The 19,454-nt window shown below is 39.8% G+C and overlaps 1 protein-coding gene across 4 annotated transcripts in view; it reads left to right on the top strand.

Moving 5' to 3' along the window:
• Nucleotides 1-19,454, top strand: part of DDR1 (discoidin domain receptor tyrosine kinase 1) — a 1,200,914-nt gene that overhangs the window by 600,935 nt on the left and 580,525 nt on the right. The window contains exon 1 of one of the 4 annotated variants that reach the window (XM_044083160.1): nucleotides 3,749-4,001. The exons of the other annotated variants lie outside the window; for them this stretch is intronic. The gene's annotated coding sequence lies outside the window, so the exon portion shown is untranslated. Of the gene's footprint in view, nucleotides 1-3,748; nucleotides 4,002-19,454 lie in introns of those variants that run through there. 4 annotated transcript variants of the gene reach the window in all.

Genomic DNA, 19,454 nt, shown 5'->3' with positions numbered 1-19,454 from the left:
GGAACACATCTTCCTTTACTATTTCTGTATTTAAAATACTTTAGAGAGAGACAAGTATAAAATATTCTTTTGGAGCTAGTTTTATCTTTATGCATTGCTGCATTAAGGACTGTGATCAATTGCATTTTATGTTTCACACAAGCTTTTAATGAGGGCTGAAGTGACAGACCTTGTGTTATTGATGTTATGTATTACACACAGGCTGGAGGTTTTAATGTCCTAAGGCACTGTGAGCCTAATAGGAGAAGCACAGTACAAAGGACAATAAATAAAAATAAAAGCACAGAGTCAAATAAAATGGAATATATTCAGGAGGTAGGGTTTGTGTCCCCAGAGCAAGCTTAATTGAAATGAATGCAGTATATTGTTTTGCATTACCATAACAGTTTGTTGCTTTCAGCACAATTTATGTCATACATTAAACTGTATTAATTTTCTTATTGAACTAGAAAAGCACAGTGTGTGCTTTATGACTTGTTAGCATCTTAGTGGGAGATGATCTACTAATTGTTACCATTTATTCAGTTCTAACTCACCATCTAACTTAAAGGTGCATTTAATGCAAACCTATATGACTGCTTAACGGTAAGGTGTAGTCATGCATAAAGGTAATTGCTTAACAAACCCTGCAGTTTTTCTTCATATTGATCATAAGACTGAAGTGGTTCACGTCATCTGCAATGCATTTAATGAAAAATCACAGAATTTAAAGACAGACAAGTAATACTTAATGTAGTTGTTTAAATTTATTTCTTACATGCACATAAAGCTGTTGTTCCTGTGCAGCTAACATCCTTCCTTTGTAGCAAATATATGCACGCATAGACAAACGCACACACACCCACACACTCTTCCTCTCTTTCTACCTCTCATATGTCTTTACAGAATAATAATTTCCTAATATTTGTTTTGCTATAGATCTGCTGCCTAAGACAGCACAATGCTTCCAAGTGAAAGTGAATGCATGCTGTCAGTCTCTCTGGGCAATTTCGCAGACAGCCGCAGTATAATACAGCTTAAAAAACTATATATGAACTTTATAGAATTTGATATTGTAAATACCACATACTAATCTAACAATGGTTTGAATAAATAAATAGATAAGTAATACTCTCCATTCTTCCGGTGTGTTGAAATATTTATTTTATCCAGCTTTGGTTTTGGTTTTCTAGCCAAGTTTTCCCGAAAGAACAGCAATGTCTTATATCCAAGTAGGACATTGAGGGCCAGGCATTTATAACCTACTTTTGTCTATGAGGGATGGGTGCCAGGCCTGGTATAAATTTCCTATTCCCCATCTACTAGTCTAGGTTGCACTTTAACTGGGTAACAGACGAACTCAGCTTCACAAGGATGTTCCAATAGAGGATCAGCCTCTAGGACACATATCTGTCTTTTCAGCATATTCTAAGTCACAGGCAAAATTCAGGTCCCTAAACCTTGTATTTCTGGTATTATTTGACTTACAAATATGCAAGAGATTCATAAATTTGGGGTTTGTGGATGCCTTGTAAGCCAGGCATGGATCACCCCTCAGCAATCTACAGGAGACTGCGTAGAAGGAAAGGGTACTGTGCATAAGGCAGGTTTGTTACGCCACTAAGTGTCAATGTTTTTACAGCATTAATAATATAATTTATTAACCAGTTAGGCCCACTAGAGATACTGTCTACACCTCTCAACTGTACAGATTTTCACAGAATGTCCAGATTTTGGCCTCATATTTCTGGTCCATTTTTCAAAGAAATGTGGTTTTCTGGCAAATTAGTGGTAAATCATTAAAGACTGAAGTTAGAAAATAAAGACAGACATTTTAGTTTCAGACTTCGTACCCTTCAGAAAATTCATGCTAATGCAAAACTTGTTATTCTGTCAACGTTCTAAGTTTGTAAGAGCAATATTTAAAAAATGTCCCTATTTTTGGGCCTTTGTCCTACTTTTATTTATGGCTTTGTCCAGATTTCTTGCCCTAAGAGGTTGAGAGGTATGTTACTGTCTCTTTGCAGTGGCAATCCTAGAGCAATATCTAGTTAAATGACTAACTCAAGGTCACACATTAGACAGATAAGGTCTGAAGGAATCAGACCCTATACCATAGGAATTACAGCTTGCAACCTTAACCTCTGCACCAGCTGCCAATAGATTTTGATCAGATGAGATTTCTAACTTAAGAGCAAATGGCAAGATATAATCTAAATTTGAAATTTTATGAATAAGAGTAATAAAGTTGCTCTAACTGTAATTTAGCCATTTTTAACATTTTCCAGTAAAATACAATAAAATAAGCTTGTGTTAAAATAGTACACTGTACTATTGGATACCAGGCTTCTAGGCAAGTATATAATATAAGACTGGATCCATAGTGACTCAGAGTGTCTATAGAAACTAGATGTTGGAAGACTGAAATTTCTCTAATGGTTACAGAATTTATGTCTTCCCCTACTGTTGTTTTGTTTGGTTATATGTTATACTAATACAGCTTGGCTATCTATATCTTGAAACAACTTGTGCCAACATATCATATGGCAGCTAAGAGCAGATGTTGCAATGTTTGTGGATCTCTTTAAAATGTCCCCCACCAGTTAAAATAAAAGTTGCATGACTGTTTTCATCATGATTATAGGAGTGGGAGCTGAAGTGGATTCATAACAAAATAATATTTATGTTATTTTCCAATCTTTTAATTGTCATTCTGTGACTTGACACTCATATGTCCCTTGTTTGTAAGAGGAGTCTTCTGGGTTGAGTTTGAGAGCGACTGACAATGTCTTTGCTGATCTGCTACTAAATGCATGCAAAGACTGGAGCTGGGCTTCATATGTGGGCCTGACAGCATTATGTGTGACCCTTTCTTCTCCATAATTTTTTTAGAAACTGAATTTGTCCCCCATGTTTTAGTACTACAAGAGGATAATTTAGCCTTCCTTTCCTTTAGACTGCACCCTCACTAAATTCATCCCAAATATACATGACATTATTTAGAGATGGCTTGCTTGCTTTGTGTGTTTCTTCATTTCTTTGGAGGTTGTGGTTGCTTCTTTATATCTGCTTAATGACATGAATGATTTTTAAATCAGAATAATGGGTTTGAACTGTAGAATTTGTTTACTGGCACAAGATTTTTTTTTTTGGAAATTATCACATTACATTTAACAATTGAAGAAGACAATAAGCCTATGTAGTCTTCCCTTTCAAGTTCTGTTTAATTATATCAAGCACACAGATTGATCAGTGTGACTATGAATGACAAGAGCAGCTACATATTTATTTTAGTATGAAATAATTTCAAAGTAGTCTAAATTAAATGCAAGTTATAAATAAATCCCAGCAAATCCTGATGAGATTTGATGATTTTCTAATAAGAAATTGTTCCCATCTCCTTTAATAATGTTTGCTAGCCATGAAGTTTAGTGGCAGCTTGCCTTTCTCCAGGTGCAGCTGTCTGGTTTGCTTTGTTGTTGGAATTCTTCACAGGCAAAGACAACTGCGCCTTGCTAGATCGTGGAGGCACAGGGAATAAAAGCAGCATGCATATAGTTAAGCCAGAGGGAAAACATTTGCCCTGCTCTTCTGATAAAGAAAAACGACAAACTTCATTTATTACTGTAACGTTTGCTAAATGCCCTTGCAAAGCTGACAGGGAGGGGGCAGGGTTTGCTTCAAGTATGTGTTCTGGGATTGGTTTGTACTGTAGCACAGCTAGCATGCTTTATGCAAATAAGTTGTGGCTATGTTTGAGTGTCAGAAAGTAAAAGCTCTTTAGAGCAGGACTCTCAGACTTATCAGAGCTGGACTCTTGTTTCTTTTCTAAGACACGGCTCCTTGGGATGTTTTAAATAATATTTCTGTTTTCATCACTGGAATTAGCCTGAAGGGACTGCAATTTATTTAGACTTAAAGGGGATATTTTGTTGGAGTTCTGCTGCTAGTAATCTTTAAGGAGGAGATATGAGACGGCAAACTTTGGAACAGACTTCAGCATTTTAACTACAGATCTAAAGGTAAACTGTAACATTTTACATGTTGCTTTCAATGAAACACGAAGGGCAGAATGTACTGGTTTGGAATGGGTCTGAGTGAACTTACTTTACAGGAATACTGCTTTGAGAAACTGTATTCTTTGTGCCGAAGTGGTATATGTGTGTGTGTGTGTCTCACTCTTTCAAGCAGAAGACCACACAATACACTAATAGAGCAGAAATAAAATTGACAAGACATATTAGAGAATTTCATCAGTTCAGGTTCCTTTTCTGATTCCTGAATATCAAAATGTACCCTTATGGCACACATTTGGAGATGTGCACTTTTCTTTGTATGTGACATAATATATACAAAAAGATGACTGTATGATATATATTATCAGCCATGACAATAAAAAACAGAAATGTTGCAGTAATATACATTATGGTTATTGTTATTTCATCTTCTAAAAAGCTGTGGTGTTGCATGTTGAATGCTGGCATTTCCATATACGACAGCAGGTTTTTCAGACATAAAAGAGGCAGCGTATTTTATATAATGTTTAACACCTGACCAAGAAGTCATTTGGTTCATGATTTGTTAATTCTGTTTGCATGTCTATGCAGTCATTTTTTAAACATTTAACTGTTTAAAAAAAAGATGTGACCTATGAATTTTTCTTGAATAACTTGCAAACACACAGTACCAGAGGTTGTAGAAATCAAATCCCAGGGCTGCAGATATAGCACAAGGACATTTCTTTTCTTTAAATACTGTCCCAGAGTAAAACATATGTCCTGTGGTTGATTAGTATGTGTTTATCACAGGCAAATGGACTTTAACTGAACGCAAATCATCTAATAAATGTTTAAGATGGGAAATGTACTATATAAGTGAATTCACTGACTAGGTGTTCAGAAATGCTGACTGGGGGAAAGTATATGATATGCATTACAAAGGGGGCTATGTGGGAATCACCTGAAGTACTAATACATGCTGATTATTTAAGACTTTCTCGTAATGGCAACTTTGGCACATCTTAATGTGGCTGAGGATGGTGTGAATTCAACTCCAAGAGTTGCCATACACTTTCTTTAGTGGAAGTGACAACCTTGAAGTCGGAGTAGTTAGGTGGGGATATTCCAGGTACAGTTACTTTCAAGAAATGTACTGCAGTTAATATTTTGTAATGATATGCTCTGGTATTCATTTGTACTTTGTACTGCAGTGCAAATTAATTGTGTGTGTGTGTGTGTGTGTGTGTTTGCGCGCTTGCATGCTCCTATTCAAAGGCCAACCCGATATCCATTTCAAAACAATAAGACTATGATCGGTTAACAATGGACCAGTAAACTGAAAACACTCTGAGACTGCATATAATGGTTTAAAAGTTGAAAGGGTTTGCACAGGCCTGTCATGCAGTATAGTCAGATATCCCAGACAGCGATGAAATTATGGTTACTCAAACTCCTCCCATCGTCATTCTACTTGTTTGTTTGATTCCAATATTGTGGAAAAACAGAATGCATAAACCATTTTCTGGCTTTCTTGATAATGTAAGGATGTTCATCGCTTTGCACAGGCTTATATTTTCTGCAGGCTGCTGCAGTTGTGATCAGAACCTAGACTTCCCAGTTTATGACACTGTGTTCACCCTTCACCATCCACTGCTTAACCCGACTCAGAATGACAGATGGAATGTATGTAGTTTAATACTCACTGTACAGTATCTGCATTTCAAACATTGCTCTTAGTCATGTGTTTTTTTATATAAATTCTGGACAAAAATTCCACTTAATTAGAAATTAGATAAGGTATGAAAACTGGAGGTGGAAAGAAAATATTAGCATCTCTGACCTAGTCAAATATTTTCAAGCATTTATCTGGTTTAGTCTGCCTCATATGTACCCCAAAACCTGACAGAATTTCTTAACAGTCTCAAGATATACATATAACTTCTAAAAAGTACTGCCATGCTGAAAACGTGCATGACAGTGTTGCAACAGTAAAGAAAGCAGTTTCAAAGGCACTTCTGTCATAGTCATATCACTGTTTGTCAAATACTGTCTGGCTTCATTTTGCAGAGTACATGAAGATGCGTACAACAAATAACTTTCTGTTTATTTATACATGGAAGTATACAGGCATGAACCAAAAGCACAGGCTTCCAGTGCACATTTAGAAACAGAAAATCGCCTTGAGAAATGTATCCATTTAGCCAGATCCTTCTGTTGGTTGACAGAAGAACATTGCTTGTCCGTGTGTGTATTTCACCATATGAACGCTGTAAGACTGCTACCTTCTTCCAAAATACAGCCCATTTCAGAGAAAAGGATAACCTCCTCTCAGATATGTATTTCTTTTCTGATTTTATGGTAATACTTTGCATTGGTCGATCATATTCATCATGTAGCCTTGTACTGTACAACTCAGATCATACCTCCATGCATAAATGAGAGCAATGTGATGAACACAATATCACACGAATATGGGATCCTAGCTGTCAGATGAGCTCCTTTTTCAGAGAGACATGAAGTACAGATAGGCATGTACAGCCATATATGCAACAAAACCTGAACATGCATTTGGCCGCATCTCATTGTATCATGTTTATTTTTTGTGATTTAAAAGAAATTATTTTGAAAATGTTCTATTCAGCTGGGGTTACTTGGAGACAGTCAGTTTGTTTAATACAAAACTTATTTAAAATTAAGATGAAGTACCCATCTGCATTAATCATTGTGCAGTCGTTTCTTTGACTTCTACTTGACGACAGGTCACATCATAAGTTTGGATCTCGCAGCTCAGATTACCTAGCTACTTGTTGCCCTTCCTGGATTTTCTCTTATAACCTAAAGGCCTAACTGTGGCAGAAACAGTAGTAAATTGTTTAAGTTGTAACAATGTGAGACTGTAATAACACCTGCAGAATGACACTAATTGCTTGCGTGTGAGAAGTGATGAACTAATAAGAGCTATCCTATAAAAAAGTCTTATCTTGTAAAGCTGATGGTACGGGTTTAATAAAAAGCAGCTCCTTACATTATGGAAATAACTAGTAATCCTGCAGTGATAATTATGGAGAATTTATATAACTCCCTAAAGGAACAGATATACTCTCTTAGTAAATTTAGAATATCCATTAAGTATTGACCTAAGTCAAGTCAGCTATTCTCACCACTTTCAAAAATTAAGATGTAAGTGTGTGTGTGTGTGTGTGTGTGTGTGTGTGTGTGTGTGTGTGTGTGTCCAGTAACACAGAGATAAAATGCCAGCATTGGGCAGCAGTTTGTTTTGCACTTAGAGGTCAGCAGTACAATATAAATGTGGATGTTGTGTAACATGAAAAGGTGTGAAGTTCAGAAGTAGAAAAAACAGCTTATTTTATTACTTTCTAGTTGATTTCAGTGTTGTGGCTAACTTAGTCATGACAATGTAATGCAAGGTACCTGCACATGTATGCAAAATAGGAAGGCATTACATATCTGATATGTTGTGAAAGAACAAAGGCCTTGCTTTACTGTACTTGTTAATAACACTGATGTTCAGAACTTTAAATACTAAAATGGTAATTTCAACAGATTACAAATGAAACAGCAAAGCTGCTGATGTTATCACCGTCAGTATGGAATGTAGTAGTGAAATTTTTATGTATGGCTTTGAATCTGGGGCTGGTGTTATAGCCCGTACGTTCCTAAGCAGGGACCATGCTAATAATTTCTCCACCCCCCCCATCCCAGAGCCACATTCACCGTCTCACATTTGGTCCTCTAATTCAACACCCACCACCCTGTCCAGCTACTCCTTCCTATTCTGTCATATTTCTACTGATTCCCTGTTTCTCCCTTTTATACCATTTGATTTGCTTATTTTAGCTGACTGAAATGAAATCAAAGTTCTATCAAACAGGAACAAATACAGAAACTGACCTGCAGTTAGAATGCTGATGCATACTTCTACAGCCTACTACAATAAACAGTCCTTCAGACGTCAAATCATGATTATTGTTATTCATACATGGTACAAAAAGTCCACCAGAACAATCATATGGTCTGCTCAAAACATTGTTCACATTTACTAAACACTTCATCTTCCTGTTCTTTGTGACAGTACCATCACAGCCAACAGTGTTTCCTTTAGTATTGCATGCATTAAATATTCAAATGCTTAACACACTGGAAAATAATATTCTGTTTCACATATACTGTACATACTTACTCAATGCAGGCAATTAAGTCACCACGTATACCATAATGGCAATATTCTTAAAATGAAATTATGGTGCATAACAAATATAACATGTTAGCTGCAATATTAACTAAAAAAGATTCATCAAACTAGTGTGCAGTGCATTAAACCCCACACCACAAAATTGTGCATATTCATAATGACAGTTGTGTGTGATACAGTAGAGTAAATTGCAGCTGAACCAGGTTTGTATAGCAACCCAGATGATGAAGGAGCTAATCTCTTTTTGGAGGGGATGTGGACTCCATGTATAACCTCTGGTGGAAATGAGTTCATCAGAGGCATCCTGCCTTCACAGGTTCATAGGTTAGTACTAGGCTGTCGGCCCTAGGGCCTATACAAGCCTGGCCATAACAATTCCCTGGCTATTTCTTACCACACTATTTACTTCCCTGGACCCCTGTCTAGCAGGGAGACTGACCTGATCCCCGGGGTGAATTTCCTTTCTCCCATCCAATTGTCAAAGTTCCTTTTGAAGAGGGCCAAAGAGGCGCTCTGCTTGGCATATAGGGCAGTCTATTCCAGAGTCTGGGGAGTCTCTGGGTCAGGAACCTATCCCTCCAACATGTTTTGTTTATTATGATGACAAGGTTTAGATCCCTAGAGCGTGTGGCTCTGAGGGATTAGGATTTCTTTAAGTGTAGCATGTCCAACAGCTCTGGGTTTGACATGGCCTTGTATGTTAAGCAGAGATCGCCTCTGAGTAGACGATATGTGGCAGAGTATAGCTGGAGCTTTTTAAGGCGGTCAGCGTAGGGCATCTGCTTTAGGCCTGTAATTCTTTTAGTGAGGTATTTCTGCGACCTTTCTAGTTGTTGCAGATGTCTTGAGAAGTACATACCAAACGGGGTGTTATATTCTATAATGGGTCTAACAAGGGATGAGTACAGTGGGACAATGACCTCTTTTTTTCTGGATGAAAAGCCCTTAGTGATGAGGTGTGCCACATAGAAGGATTCCTGACTGTTGTGGTGATGTGGTTATCGAAGGTGAGACCCGTGTCCCTAAGTCTCTTATCCCACTTTTGGTGTTTAGTGTACTGCTGCCTATGTGGTAATTCATGGGTACATGTTTTTTCCCAAAGGGGATAATTATACATTTCTTGGCATTGAGCTTGAGCCCATGGCTCTGGCACTAAGCATCTGTTTCTATAAGGCCCTTTTGTAGAGTATCCACATCATTTGAGGATTCAGTATTGGCTCCCAGTTTGCAGTCATCTGCGAACTTTGTTAGCCAGAGTCCTTAGTGTTGGCCTGTACTTCAGAGAAGTAGATGCCAAACAAGAGCGGTCCCAGGGCTGAACCCTGAGGTACTCCACTTGTCACTTGTCTGGAGCTGGATTTGGAGTCGGCTACTTTTACAGTGTGGATTCTGTCAGTAACCAGTTGGCAACCCATCGAGTGATGTAGGGATTAATGCCCAGCTTAGCAACTCTACCTATGATTCCAGAGTGGGGGATGGTGTCAAAGGCCTTGGTGAGGTCCAGATAGGCTGTGTGGACTGCCTTACCATTGTCCATTACTCTGGAGACTGATTCAAAGAAGTCAATCAGGTTCAGTAGACAAGATCGGCCCTTCACGAACCCAAACTGGGTGGGGTCCAGTGTTTGAAGGTTGCCAATGTCTTTGTTTATAAGCTCCATGATAATACGTTCCATGGCCTTGCAGATCAGGCTTGTCAGACTGATGGGGCGGTAGTTCCCTGGATCCAAGGTGGATCCCCCCTGTGTGGCAGGGCTATTGAGTGAATGTATCTTGTCAACGTGACAAATGTCACTTTCATCCACAAACTGTGTGATAATCACTTGGGACGTAGCAGGCAAGTGCTGGGAGAATTCATAGGTATACAAGTTAAAAAAATTCTTTAAATACCTTAAAAGATATGACAGCACCATTCCCACCCTTTATCCCTAGGAAAAGCAAATGACCTCTGAGGAGATGAAAGGGCCAATTAGGAAGATAAGGAGGAGGTTTAATAGTCAGCAGGGATCAGAAACCCAAAAAATCTGACCATAAGTATGGTAAAATATGTTAGTTTAAATTTTGTTAAAGCAAACCACCCCTATTTTAAAGAAGGAAAGAGAAACAAAACCATTGCATATTTCAGCCATACAGCCATAAATGGCTTTTATTTCAATGCAACAGCAAAAAAAAAAAAAAAATTAGATATTTGCTTATTCGCATGTAAAAACATGACATTTAATACAGTTGTTAGAACTAAGCAAAAGTTTAAGACTGGACAGTTTCCCTTTTTTGTGCTAGAAATAACCTACCCAATTTGAAAAATTATATATTACCTCTACTGAGAATAACAGGGATCATACCATAAATAATTTGAGGGGACCCATGCATGGTATAAAATATTTAGGAGCTGCCTTTGTCCATTAGTGATACAGGAGGCAGTCCTGGGATACATTTTCAGTTTGTCATTACTTGAAAATTGACAGGGATGAACTTCGTTTTATGTGGATGGGGAGCCTGTTCCAGAGCAGCAATATCCTCTGCGAGATATAATTGTCCCTCCAAACCGTTATGTTGATCTTGCAGAATATGTTTAGATCCTTAGACCAAGTATTTCTGATGCCATTGAACTTGCTGATTTGCAGTAAATCCATCAGTAAATGTTGGAGGATGCCTTGTGTACATTGTATTTCAACATGATTAATAGAATTTGGGAGTCAGAAAAGATAAACAGAGCCAATAGGTGCACACAGAGTTAATAAAGTCAGACTGTTAGCAAGATGAAGTGAAAATTCATGTACAACAGATGTTTACACTGCTGAGAATTATATAGGTTTGGAGAGAAGTATATATGGCAGATTAAACATGAGCTTTTACAAATTTTGTTTTGTAAAATATTTGCATCAGAATATCAAGATAGTCATTTTATGATGCAACTTTATAAACCCAGACAGACAAAATGTTTGTACTGAAATTCAATGAAGTTTAAAATTTCCTTTTGTTGATGGTGATTTTTATTAAGAGAATGTAAATCTGATTTGGAGATTATCAAATTATGTTTTTTTTCTGTATCTGAAACCTGTGATACCCGTCACAATTATAAGTCATAAATGAAAAATAAATATATTGTAAGCTTTTGCTGAAAATGTGTGGGTTTATTATTATTAATCATATCTTACTTAACTGATATGCAGTTAATCACTGCCAATATGTCAATCAGCATGGTCACTCACATCCACAAATAGTTGTAAAACTAATTATGAAAACAAAAATCACAAATCTCATTACATCTCACTAAGCAATCTATCCCCATGCACTTGTAATCTCTGTATATATACTAACTACAAACCCACACAAACTCAGGGGAAAAAGAAATGACACTATAAGAATAAAACTCACCCTCTCTTTTCCCAAATCAAAAATAAAGTCAACAGTTGTGACAGCTCAGTGCTGTTTTATTAAGGTCAACAAACACAAAATAAAAATGTCTGATCTTGTGCTGCAATTAAAAATAACTCTACAAAAAGTCGTGCACCCTGAAAATGTTAATAGTTATTAACACGCCTTCCCTTTATTAAATAATATGCCTGTGAATATGTTGTATTCAGACAAAAAAGGGTTAAATGCTGTGTGTTAATCCTGTTGCCTCTAGAATGTATCCAGGCTTTCCCTTGTGTGTTATCAATAGCTGGAGCTTAGTCATCATCTTCTTTCAGCTGTTCCCGTTAGGGGTCGCCACAGCAGATCACCTGTTTCCATTTCTTCCTGTCCTCTGCATCTTGCTCTGTCACACCAACCACCTGCATGTCCTCTCTCACCACATCCATAAACCTTATCTTAGGCCTTCCTCTTTTCCTGTTACCTGGTAGCTTCATCCTTAGCATCTTTTTCCCAATATACTCAGCATCCCTCCTCAGCACATGTCCAAACCAACGTAATCGTGCCTCTCTGGCTTTGTCTCCAAACCTTCCAACCTGGGCTGACCCTCTAATATACTTATTCCTAATCCTGTCCACCCTCGTCACACCCAGTGCAAATCTTGACATCTTTAATTCTGCCACATCCAGCTCAAACTCCTGCCTTTTTGTCAATGCCACTGTCTCCAACCCATATAACATTGCTCGTCTTACTACCCTCTTGTAGACCTTCCCTTTCACTCTTACAGGTACTCGTCTGTCACAAATCACTCCTGACACTCTTCTCCACCCACTCCATCCTGCCTGTACTCTCTTCTTCACCTCTCTTCCACACTCACCATTACTCTGAACTATTGACCCCAAGTATTTAAACTCATCCACCTTCGTCACCTCTACTCCTTGCATCCTCACCATTCCTCTATCCTCCCTCTCATTCACACACATGTATTCTGTCTTAGTCCTGCTGACCTTCATTCCTCTTCTCTCTAGAGCATATCTCCATCTCTCCAGGGTCTCCTCCACCTGTTCCCTACTCTCACTACAGATCACAATGTCATCTGCAAACATCATAGTCCATGGGGACTCCTGTCTGATCTCGTCTGTCAACCTGTCCATCACCATTGCAAGTAAGAAAGGGCTCAGAGCTGATCCTTGATGTAACCCCACCTCCACCTTAAACGCATCCGTCACTCCCACTGCAGACCTCACCGCTGTCACACTACCCTCGTACATATCCTGTGTCACTCTTTTCTGACACTCCTGACTTCCTCATACAATACCACAACTCCTCTCTAGGCACCCTGTCATATGCTTTCTCTAAGTCTTCAAAAACACAATGCAACTCCTTCCGATATTCTCTGTACTTCTCCATCAACACTCTCAGAGCAAAGATCGCATCTGTAGTGCTCTTTCCTGGCATGAAACCATACTGCTTATCACTAATCATCACGTCCCTTCTTAACCCTGCTTCCACTACTCTTTCCCATAACTTCATGCTGTGACTGATCAATTTTATCCCTCTGTAGTTACTACAGCTCTGCACATCACCCTTATTCTTAAAAATCGGTACCAAAACACTTTTTCTCCATTCCTCAGGCATCCTCTCACTTTCCAAGATTTCATTAAACAATCTGGTTAAAACTCCACTGCCATTTCACCTAAACACCTCCATGCTTCCACAGGTATGTCATCTGGGCCAACAGCCTTTCCATTCTTCATTCTCTTCATAGCTATCCTTACTTCCTCCTTGCTAATCCATTGTACTTCATGATTCACTATCCCCACATCATCCAACCTTCTCTCCCTCTCATTCTCTTCATTCATCAACCCCTCAAAGTACTCTTTCCATCTCCTCAACACACTATCCTCGCTTGTGAGTACGTTTGACAATAAAAAATGTAAATTTAATGAAGTAAGCACACACTTTTGGAGAACTCAATGGCGCTCCTTCCTCAGACAAAAAAATTTTACATCTCAGAGATGTAAAAAAAAAATTTTTTTGTCTGAGGAAGGAGCGCCATTGAGTTCTCCGAAAGCGTGTGCTTACTTCATTAAATTTACATTTTTTATTGTCAGCCTTGGACTTGTGCTTTCTACAGCTCATTCATTTGGTTTACCTGGTTTGTCATTTGTTTAGTGCTTTTTGGTTTACCTGTGAGTACGTTTCCCTCATTATCCTTTATCACCTTTACCTGCTGCACATCTTTCCTAGCTCGGTCCCTCTGTCTAGCCAATTGGTACATTTCCTTTTCCTCCCTCCTTAGTGTCCAACCTTTCATGCAACTCTTCACATGCCTTATCCTTAGCCTTCGCCTCCTCTCTCTTTGCCATGCACCTCATCTCCTTATACTCCTGTCTACTTTCTTCATCTCTCTGGCAATCCCACCACTTCTTTGCCAACCTCTTTCTCTGTATACTCTCCTGTACTTCCTCATTCCACCACCATGTCTCCTTGTCGTCCTTCCTCTGTCCAGATGTGATAACAAGCACCTTTCTAGCCATCTCCCTTACTAGCTCTGCTGTTACCCAGCTATTTGGTCTAACTCTTCACTGCCACCCAGTGCCTGCCTTAACTCATCCCTGAACTCCACCTCACAATTACCCTTTTTCAATTTCCACCACTTGATCCTTGGTGCTGCCCTCGCACTCCTCCTCTTCTTCTTGATAGCCAATGTCATCCTACAAACCACTATCCTATGCTGCCTAATGACACTTTCTCCGGTCACCACTTTACAGTCTCCAATCTCCTTCAAACTGGCCCTCCTACATAAGATATAATCCACCTGTGTGCATCTTCCTCCACTCTTGTATGTCACCCTATGCTCCTCCCTCTTGTTAAAATACGTATTCACCACAGCCATGTCCATCCTTTTCGCAAAATCCACTACCATCTGACCTTCTGCATTCCTTTGTTTAACACCATACCTACCCATCACTTCCTCATCCCCTCTGTTCCCTTCACCAACATGTCCACTGAAATCTGCTCCAATCACCACTCTCTCACCCTTGGGTACAGTCATCACCACTTCATCCAATTCACTCCAAAATTTTTCTTTCTCATCCATTGCACACCCAGCTTGTGGAGCATATGCACTAACAACATTCATCATTACACCATCAATTTCCAGCTTCATAAACATCACTCTATCCGACACTCTTTTCACCTACAAAACACTCTCAGCATACTGTTCCTTCAGAATAACTCCTACGCCATTTCTCCTCCCATCCACACCATGATAAAACAATTTGAACCCACCTCCGATACACCTAACCTTACTCCCCTTCCATCTGGTCTCTTGCACACACAATATACCAACCTTCCTTATGTCCATCATATCAGCTAGCTCTCTCCCTATACCAGTCATACTGCCAACATTCAAAGTTCCGACCCTCACTACCACAGTCCTAGCCTTTCTCCTCTCCTCCTGCCTTCGGCCATGTCTTCCCCCTCTTCTCCTCCTTTGGCCAATAGCTGGAGCTTAGTAAAGTTGACAGTCTGAAGTCCATATAAAGAAAGGCAGAATAATTTTTTCAAGTGGTAATCCCTAACTATTTTGCATAAATGTGCTACAGCCTAGGTTTGTACATTCTTAGAAAAAGGGGTACTTACGTATTATCGCAACCAGCTTTTTGTGGTTGCGAAATGAGCATACCTGCAGAAAGACCAGTACCTGAAACTTTTCAAAGTGCTAATCATAGTCCTTAGTACTGCCCAAAAAGTTTGCATTACTTTCATGAACAAGAACAATTGAAGAAATCCTCTTCCTATTTTGCGTGCATTACAGATGCACGCTTCAGTTATCATGGCTGGTTTCATAGTGTCGGTAGGAATACTTTCATGGTGTACAAGGAATATTTACTAGAAGGAAAACACAGAGGTGGGCAGTTTGCTTTTGGTAAACGTTTTATTTGTAACCTAAGTTTTAATCAGTGTACAAAGAACCACTGCATTGTTAATGATTATACATTATGAGGGTGGATGATGTTGACATCTGATTCCATGGTCGATTTTAGTACAGAAAGTTGGGATTAGTGCTTTTTTGGCTTTGTGAAGGGGGCGTGTTTTGAAAAACCTAGATTGTAGTACACCGATGATTGATATTATTACTGCTGTAATGATGTGCATTGTACACTGTGTGGTTTTGTTAGTATGTGGTGGGAAATTTTCTGCAATTGCAGTTTAGTTTTGATTGAAAGCAGTCTTTTCTGGGCAGGCTGGATTTTCATGGCAGATGTTTTCTAGTCAATATTACTCCAACAAGTGACGTGCAGTCCCTCCAAGTACGTTTTCTACATTTTATCATCATCACTACAAAAAAGACAATGTTGTGCTATAAGGACACACTTTATACTTCATTTCTCCATCATTAATTACAATATTTCAAGATCGTTAAGCAAATGGTTTGGCCGTTGAAAATCTGGTTGCGATAATACGCAAGTACCGAAAAAGGTTATGCCCATTTCCATATAAGAGGATGTGGGATCTCGCATATAGCAACTGGAAATGTACAGAGTGTTCTAAGTATGCTAAGCTGATCAGGAAAACATCACAACATTAGCAACAACCATACAACATTCACCCTGTAGGCAGCAGAAAGTTTATGTCAGTTTCAGACAAATTAAATAAAATCATTGCATCCCATCAGCAAGAAAATACTTCTGAGGTCATTGTGCAAAATGACAGCCACCAAACCCTTGGGGTATGCTTGACAATTTTTTAGATTCTAAGTTATTAATGAACATTTTAGAATTATCAAATTTAGAAGGCAGCATTCACAGCATTGAATACTGGCTTGCAGCTTTTGTGGTTTGAACACCAATCACAACCAATGTGTCACATAGTTCACAACACCAGTGTGCCACCCAGCAACAGCCCCTAAGGCAAGACAATGTACCTAACACTTTAGTCATAGGTGACTCTATAGTTCGGCACACTGATGTCCCTCTCACCAGGTTGAATAAGGAGAAAGTTACAGTCAGCTGCCTGTCGGGTGCCAGGATCCGCCACATAACGCATGCACTCAAGTCACTCCACAACAAGTACAAATATGACTCTGTCATTGTCCATGTTGGAGTGAATGACTTGAGACGTACCTCCCTGGACTACATGAAAAGAGACATGGAAGAGCTCTCGGATCATGTGGCCCAGGCAGGTATGACCCTAGCCCTGAGTAGCATCCTGCCTTCGCCCAGAATGATACCACAATATAAGGATAAAATGATTGACTTCAACAATTAGCTAAGCTTATGGTGTCATTCAAAGGAGATCCAGTATCTGTCTGCCTGGGATGACATGATTGACAGACCACGATGCTTTGCCAGAGATGGTCTGCACCTGTCGTCCCTGGGATTCAGGTTACTGGCTAAGGTTCTTGCCACCCCTATAGTGCCTTTTTAGGCAAAGTTCAAAGGACAAAACCACCACCATAACAGGTACAAGCATGCAAAATCTGAAGATAATGCTACTCAATGCTAGAAGTCTAAACCTCAAAATGCACTCTCTCGAGGTACTCCTAAAAATGGAGAACATTGATATCTGTGCAGTAACTTAGGCTTGGTTCAAGGCTCCAGAGAGCACCCCTGCAGTACCAGGCTACAACTCTTACCACACTTTTCGTCCACCAAACCAGGACCGAAACACTAAAGGTGGAGGAGTGTCAATATTCACCAAGGATATTCACACCACCAGGCTAGTTGGCCAACACAATGTGTCTGAAATTCTCCAAGTGCAACTAACACTAGGTAAGACTGCAATCCAAATTGTAGCTTGCTACAGATCCCCCACCATACCCCAAGATTCTCACTACACCTTTCTAAACATACTGGAAAATATTAAGATAGAACCAAACACCCTAATACTGGGTGATTTTAACTACCCTGCCATTAACTGGGAAAACTACTCATGTCCCAACACCTTTGCGCAACGGTTCTTGGAATTCATAAATTCCAACGCCCTGGATCAACTAATCCATAGTCCCACCAGGGGCTCCAATATCCTAGACCTGGTCATTACCAACATGGGAAATCAATGCTCCATACCTATGGTCACCCCTCGTTAGTCAGGTCTGACCATAAGCTAATCACCCTTAACATCCACATCCCACCCCCACCCCCCAGTAAATAAACCACCATAAAAAAACTTCTCTAAAGCCAACCTCATGCTACTCAAGTCAGAAGTGACAAATTTCATGACACCCATGCAGACGGGAACTGAAAGTTCAACTGCTGAATCCTACACTACGGCACTGTACGAGCACATCCACTCATGCATGAATCGTGCCATCCCAAATAGAACCAAAATGCTCTCATCCAAAAAAGGAAGCCAATCTGGTGGTCCCCTGCCATAAACAAACTTTACAACAAAAGGAAGAAACTTTTGCAGAAAAGAGGAAAATCCCAGGATGCAAAAACTCCCTTACTAGCCTCAGTAAGAAACTGAGATGCCTCATAAAATCCTCCAAAGCTAGTTACGAAAATAAAATTGCCAAAGATTCCAAAGACAACCACAAAGCATTCTATAATTATGTCAAGAATCTAAATGGCAATGCTCAGATCTGCTCTGAGCTAAAACAGAATGGCATTAAATATACTGATCCGAAGGATATTGCCAATATCCTGGCAGATCGATTCAGTGCCAACTTCACCCCACTCTCACCCCCTAAATGGCCCATCTCAATACCAGAAGATTGCCAAATTCCAGTAATAACGGCCACACAGGTACAAAATGCACTCTCTAAAGCCAAGAATACAGCATCCATGGGACCAGATGACATCCCGGGCTGTGTACTACATGAACTACAATGTGAACTGGCACCTCACCTAAGTGTCATGTTTAATCATAGCCTCACCTCAGGTTTCGTGCCCACTGAGTGGCGCAGAGCTATAGTTATCCCAATCCACAAGGGGGGATCCACCTTGGATCCCGGAAACTACCGTCCCATCAGTCTGACAAGCCTTATCTGCAAGGCCATGGAGCGTATTATCATGGAAATTATAAACAAAGACATTTGCAACCTTCAAACACTGGACCCCACCCAGTTTGGGTTTGTGAAGGGCCGATCTTGTCTCCTGAACCTGATTGACTTCTTTGAGTCAGTCTCCAGAGCCATGGACAAGGGTAAGGTGGTCCACACAGCCTATCTAGACCTTGCCAAGGCCTTTAACACCATCCCCCACTCTGGAATCATAGATAAACTTACTAAGTTGGGCATTAATCCCTATGTCACCCAATGGGTTGCTAAATGGCTTACTGATAGAACCCACACTGTAAAAGTAGCTGACTCCAAATCCAGCTCCAGACAAGTGACAAGTGGAGTACCTCAGGGTTCAGTCCTGGGGCCGCTCTTGTTTGGCATCTACTTCTCTGAAGTACAGGTCAACACTAAGGGACTCTGGCTAACAAAGTTTGCAGATGACTGCAAACTGGGAGCCATTATTGAATCCCCAAATGATGTGGATACTCTACAAAAGGGCCTTAGAGAAACAGATGCTTGGTGCCAGAGCCATGGGCTCAAGCTCAATGCCAAGAAATGTATTGTTATCCCCTTTGGGAAAAACATGTATCCATGAATTACCATATAGGTGGCAGTACACTAAACACAGAAAGTGTGATAAGAGACTTAGGGACACAGGTGGACAGTGGTCTCACCTTCGATAACCACATCGCCACAACAGTCAGGAAATCCTTCTATGTGGCACACCTCATCACGAAGGGCTTTTCATCCAGAAAAAGGAGGTCATTGTCCCACTGTACTCATCCCTCATTAGACCCATTATAGAATACAGTGCCCCATTTGGTATGTACCTCTCAAGACATCTGCAACAACTGGAAAGGCCTCAGAAATACCTCACTAAAAGAATCACAGGCCTA

The sequence above is a fragment of the Protopterus annectens genome, chromosome 9.part0, assembly GCF_019279795.1.
Source record: "Protopterus annectens isolate FY-2018-M chromosome 9.part0, PAN1.0, whole genome shotgun sequence".
Taxonomy (NCBI): Eukaryota; Metazoa; Chordata; order Ceratodontiformes; family Protopteridae; genus Protopterus; species Protopterus annectens.
Note: the sequence above shows the minus strand (reverse complement) of the source record. Positions and strands in the feature narration are given on the sequence as shown.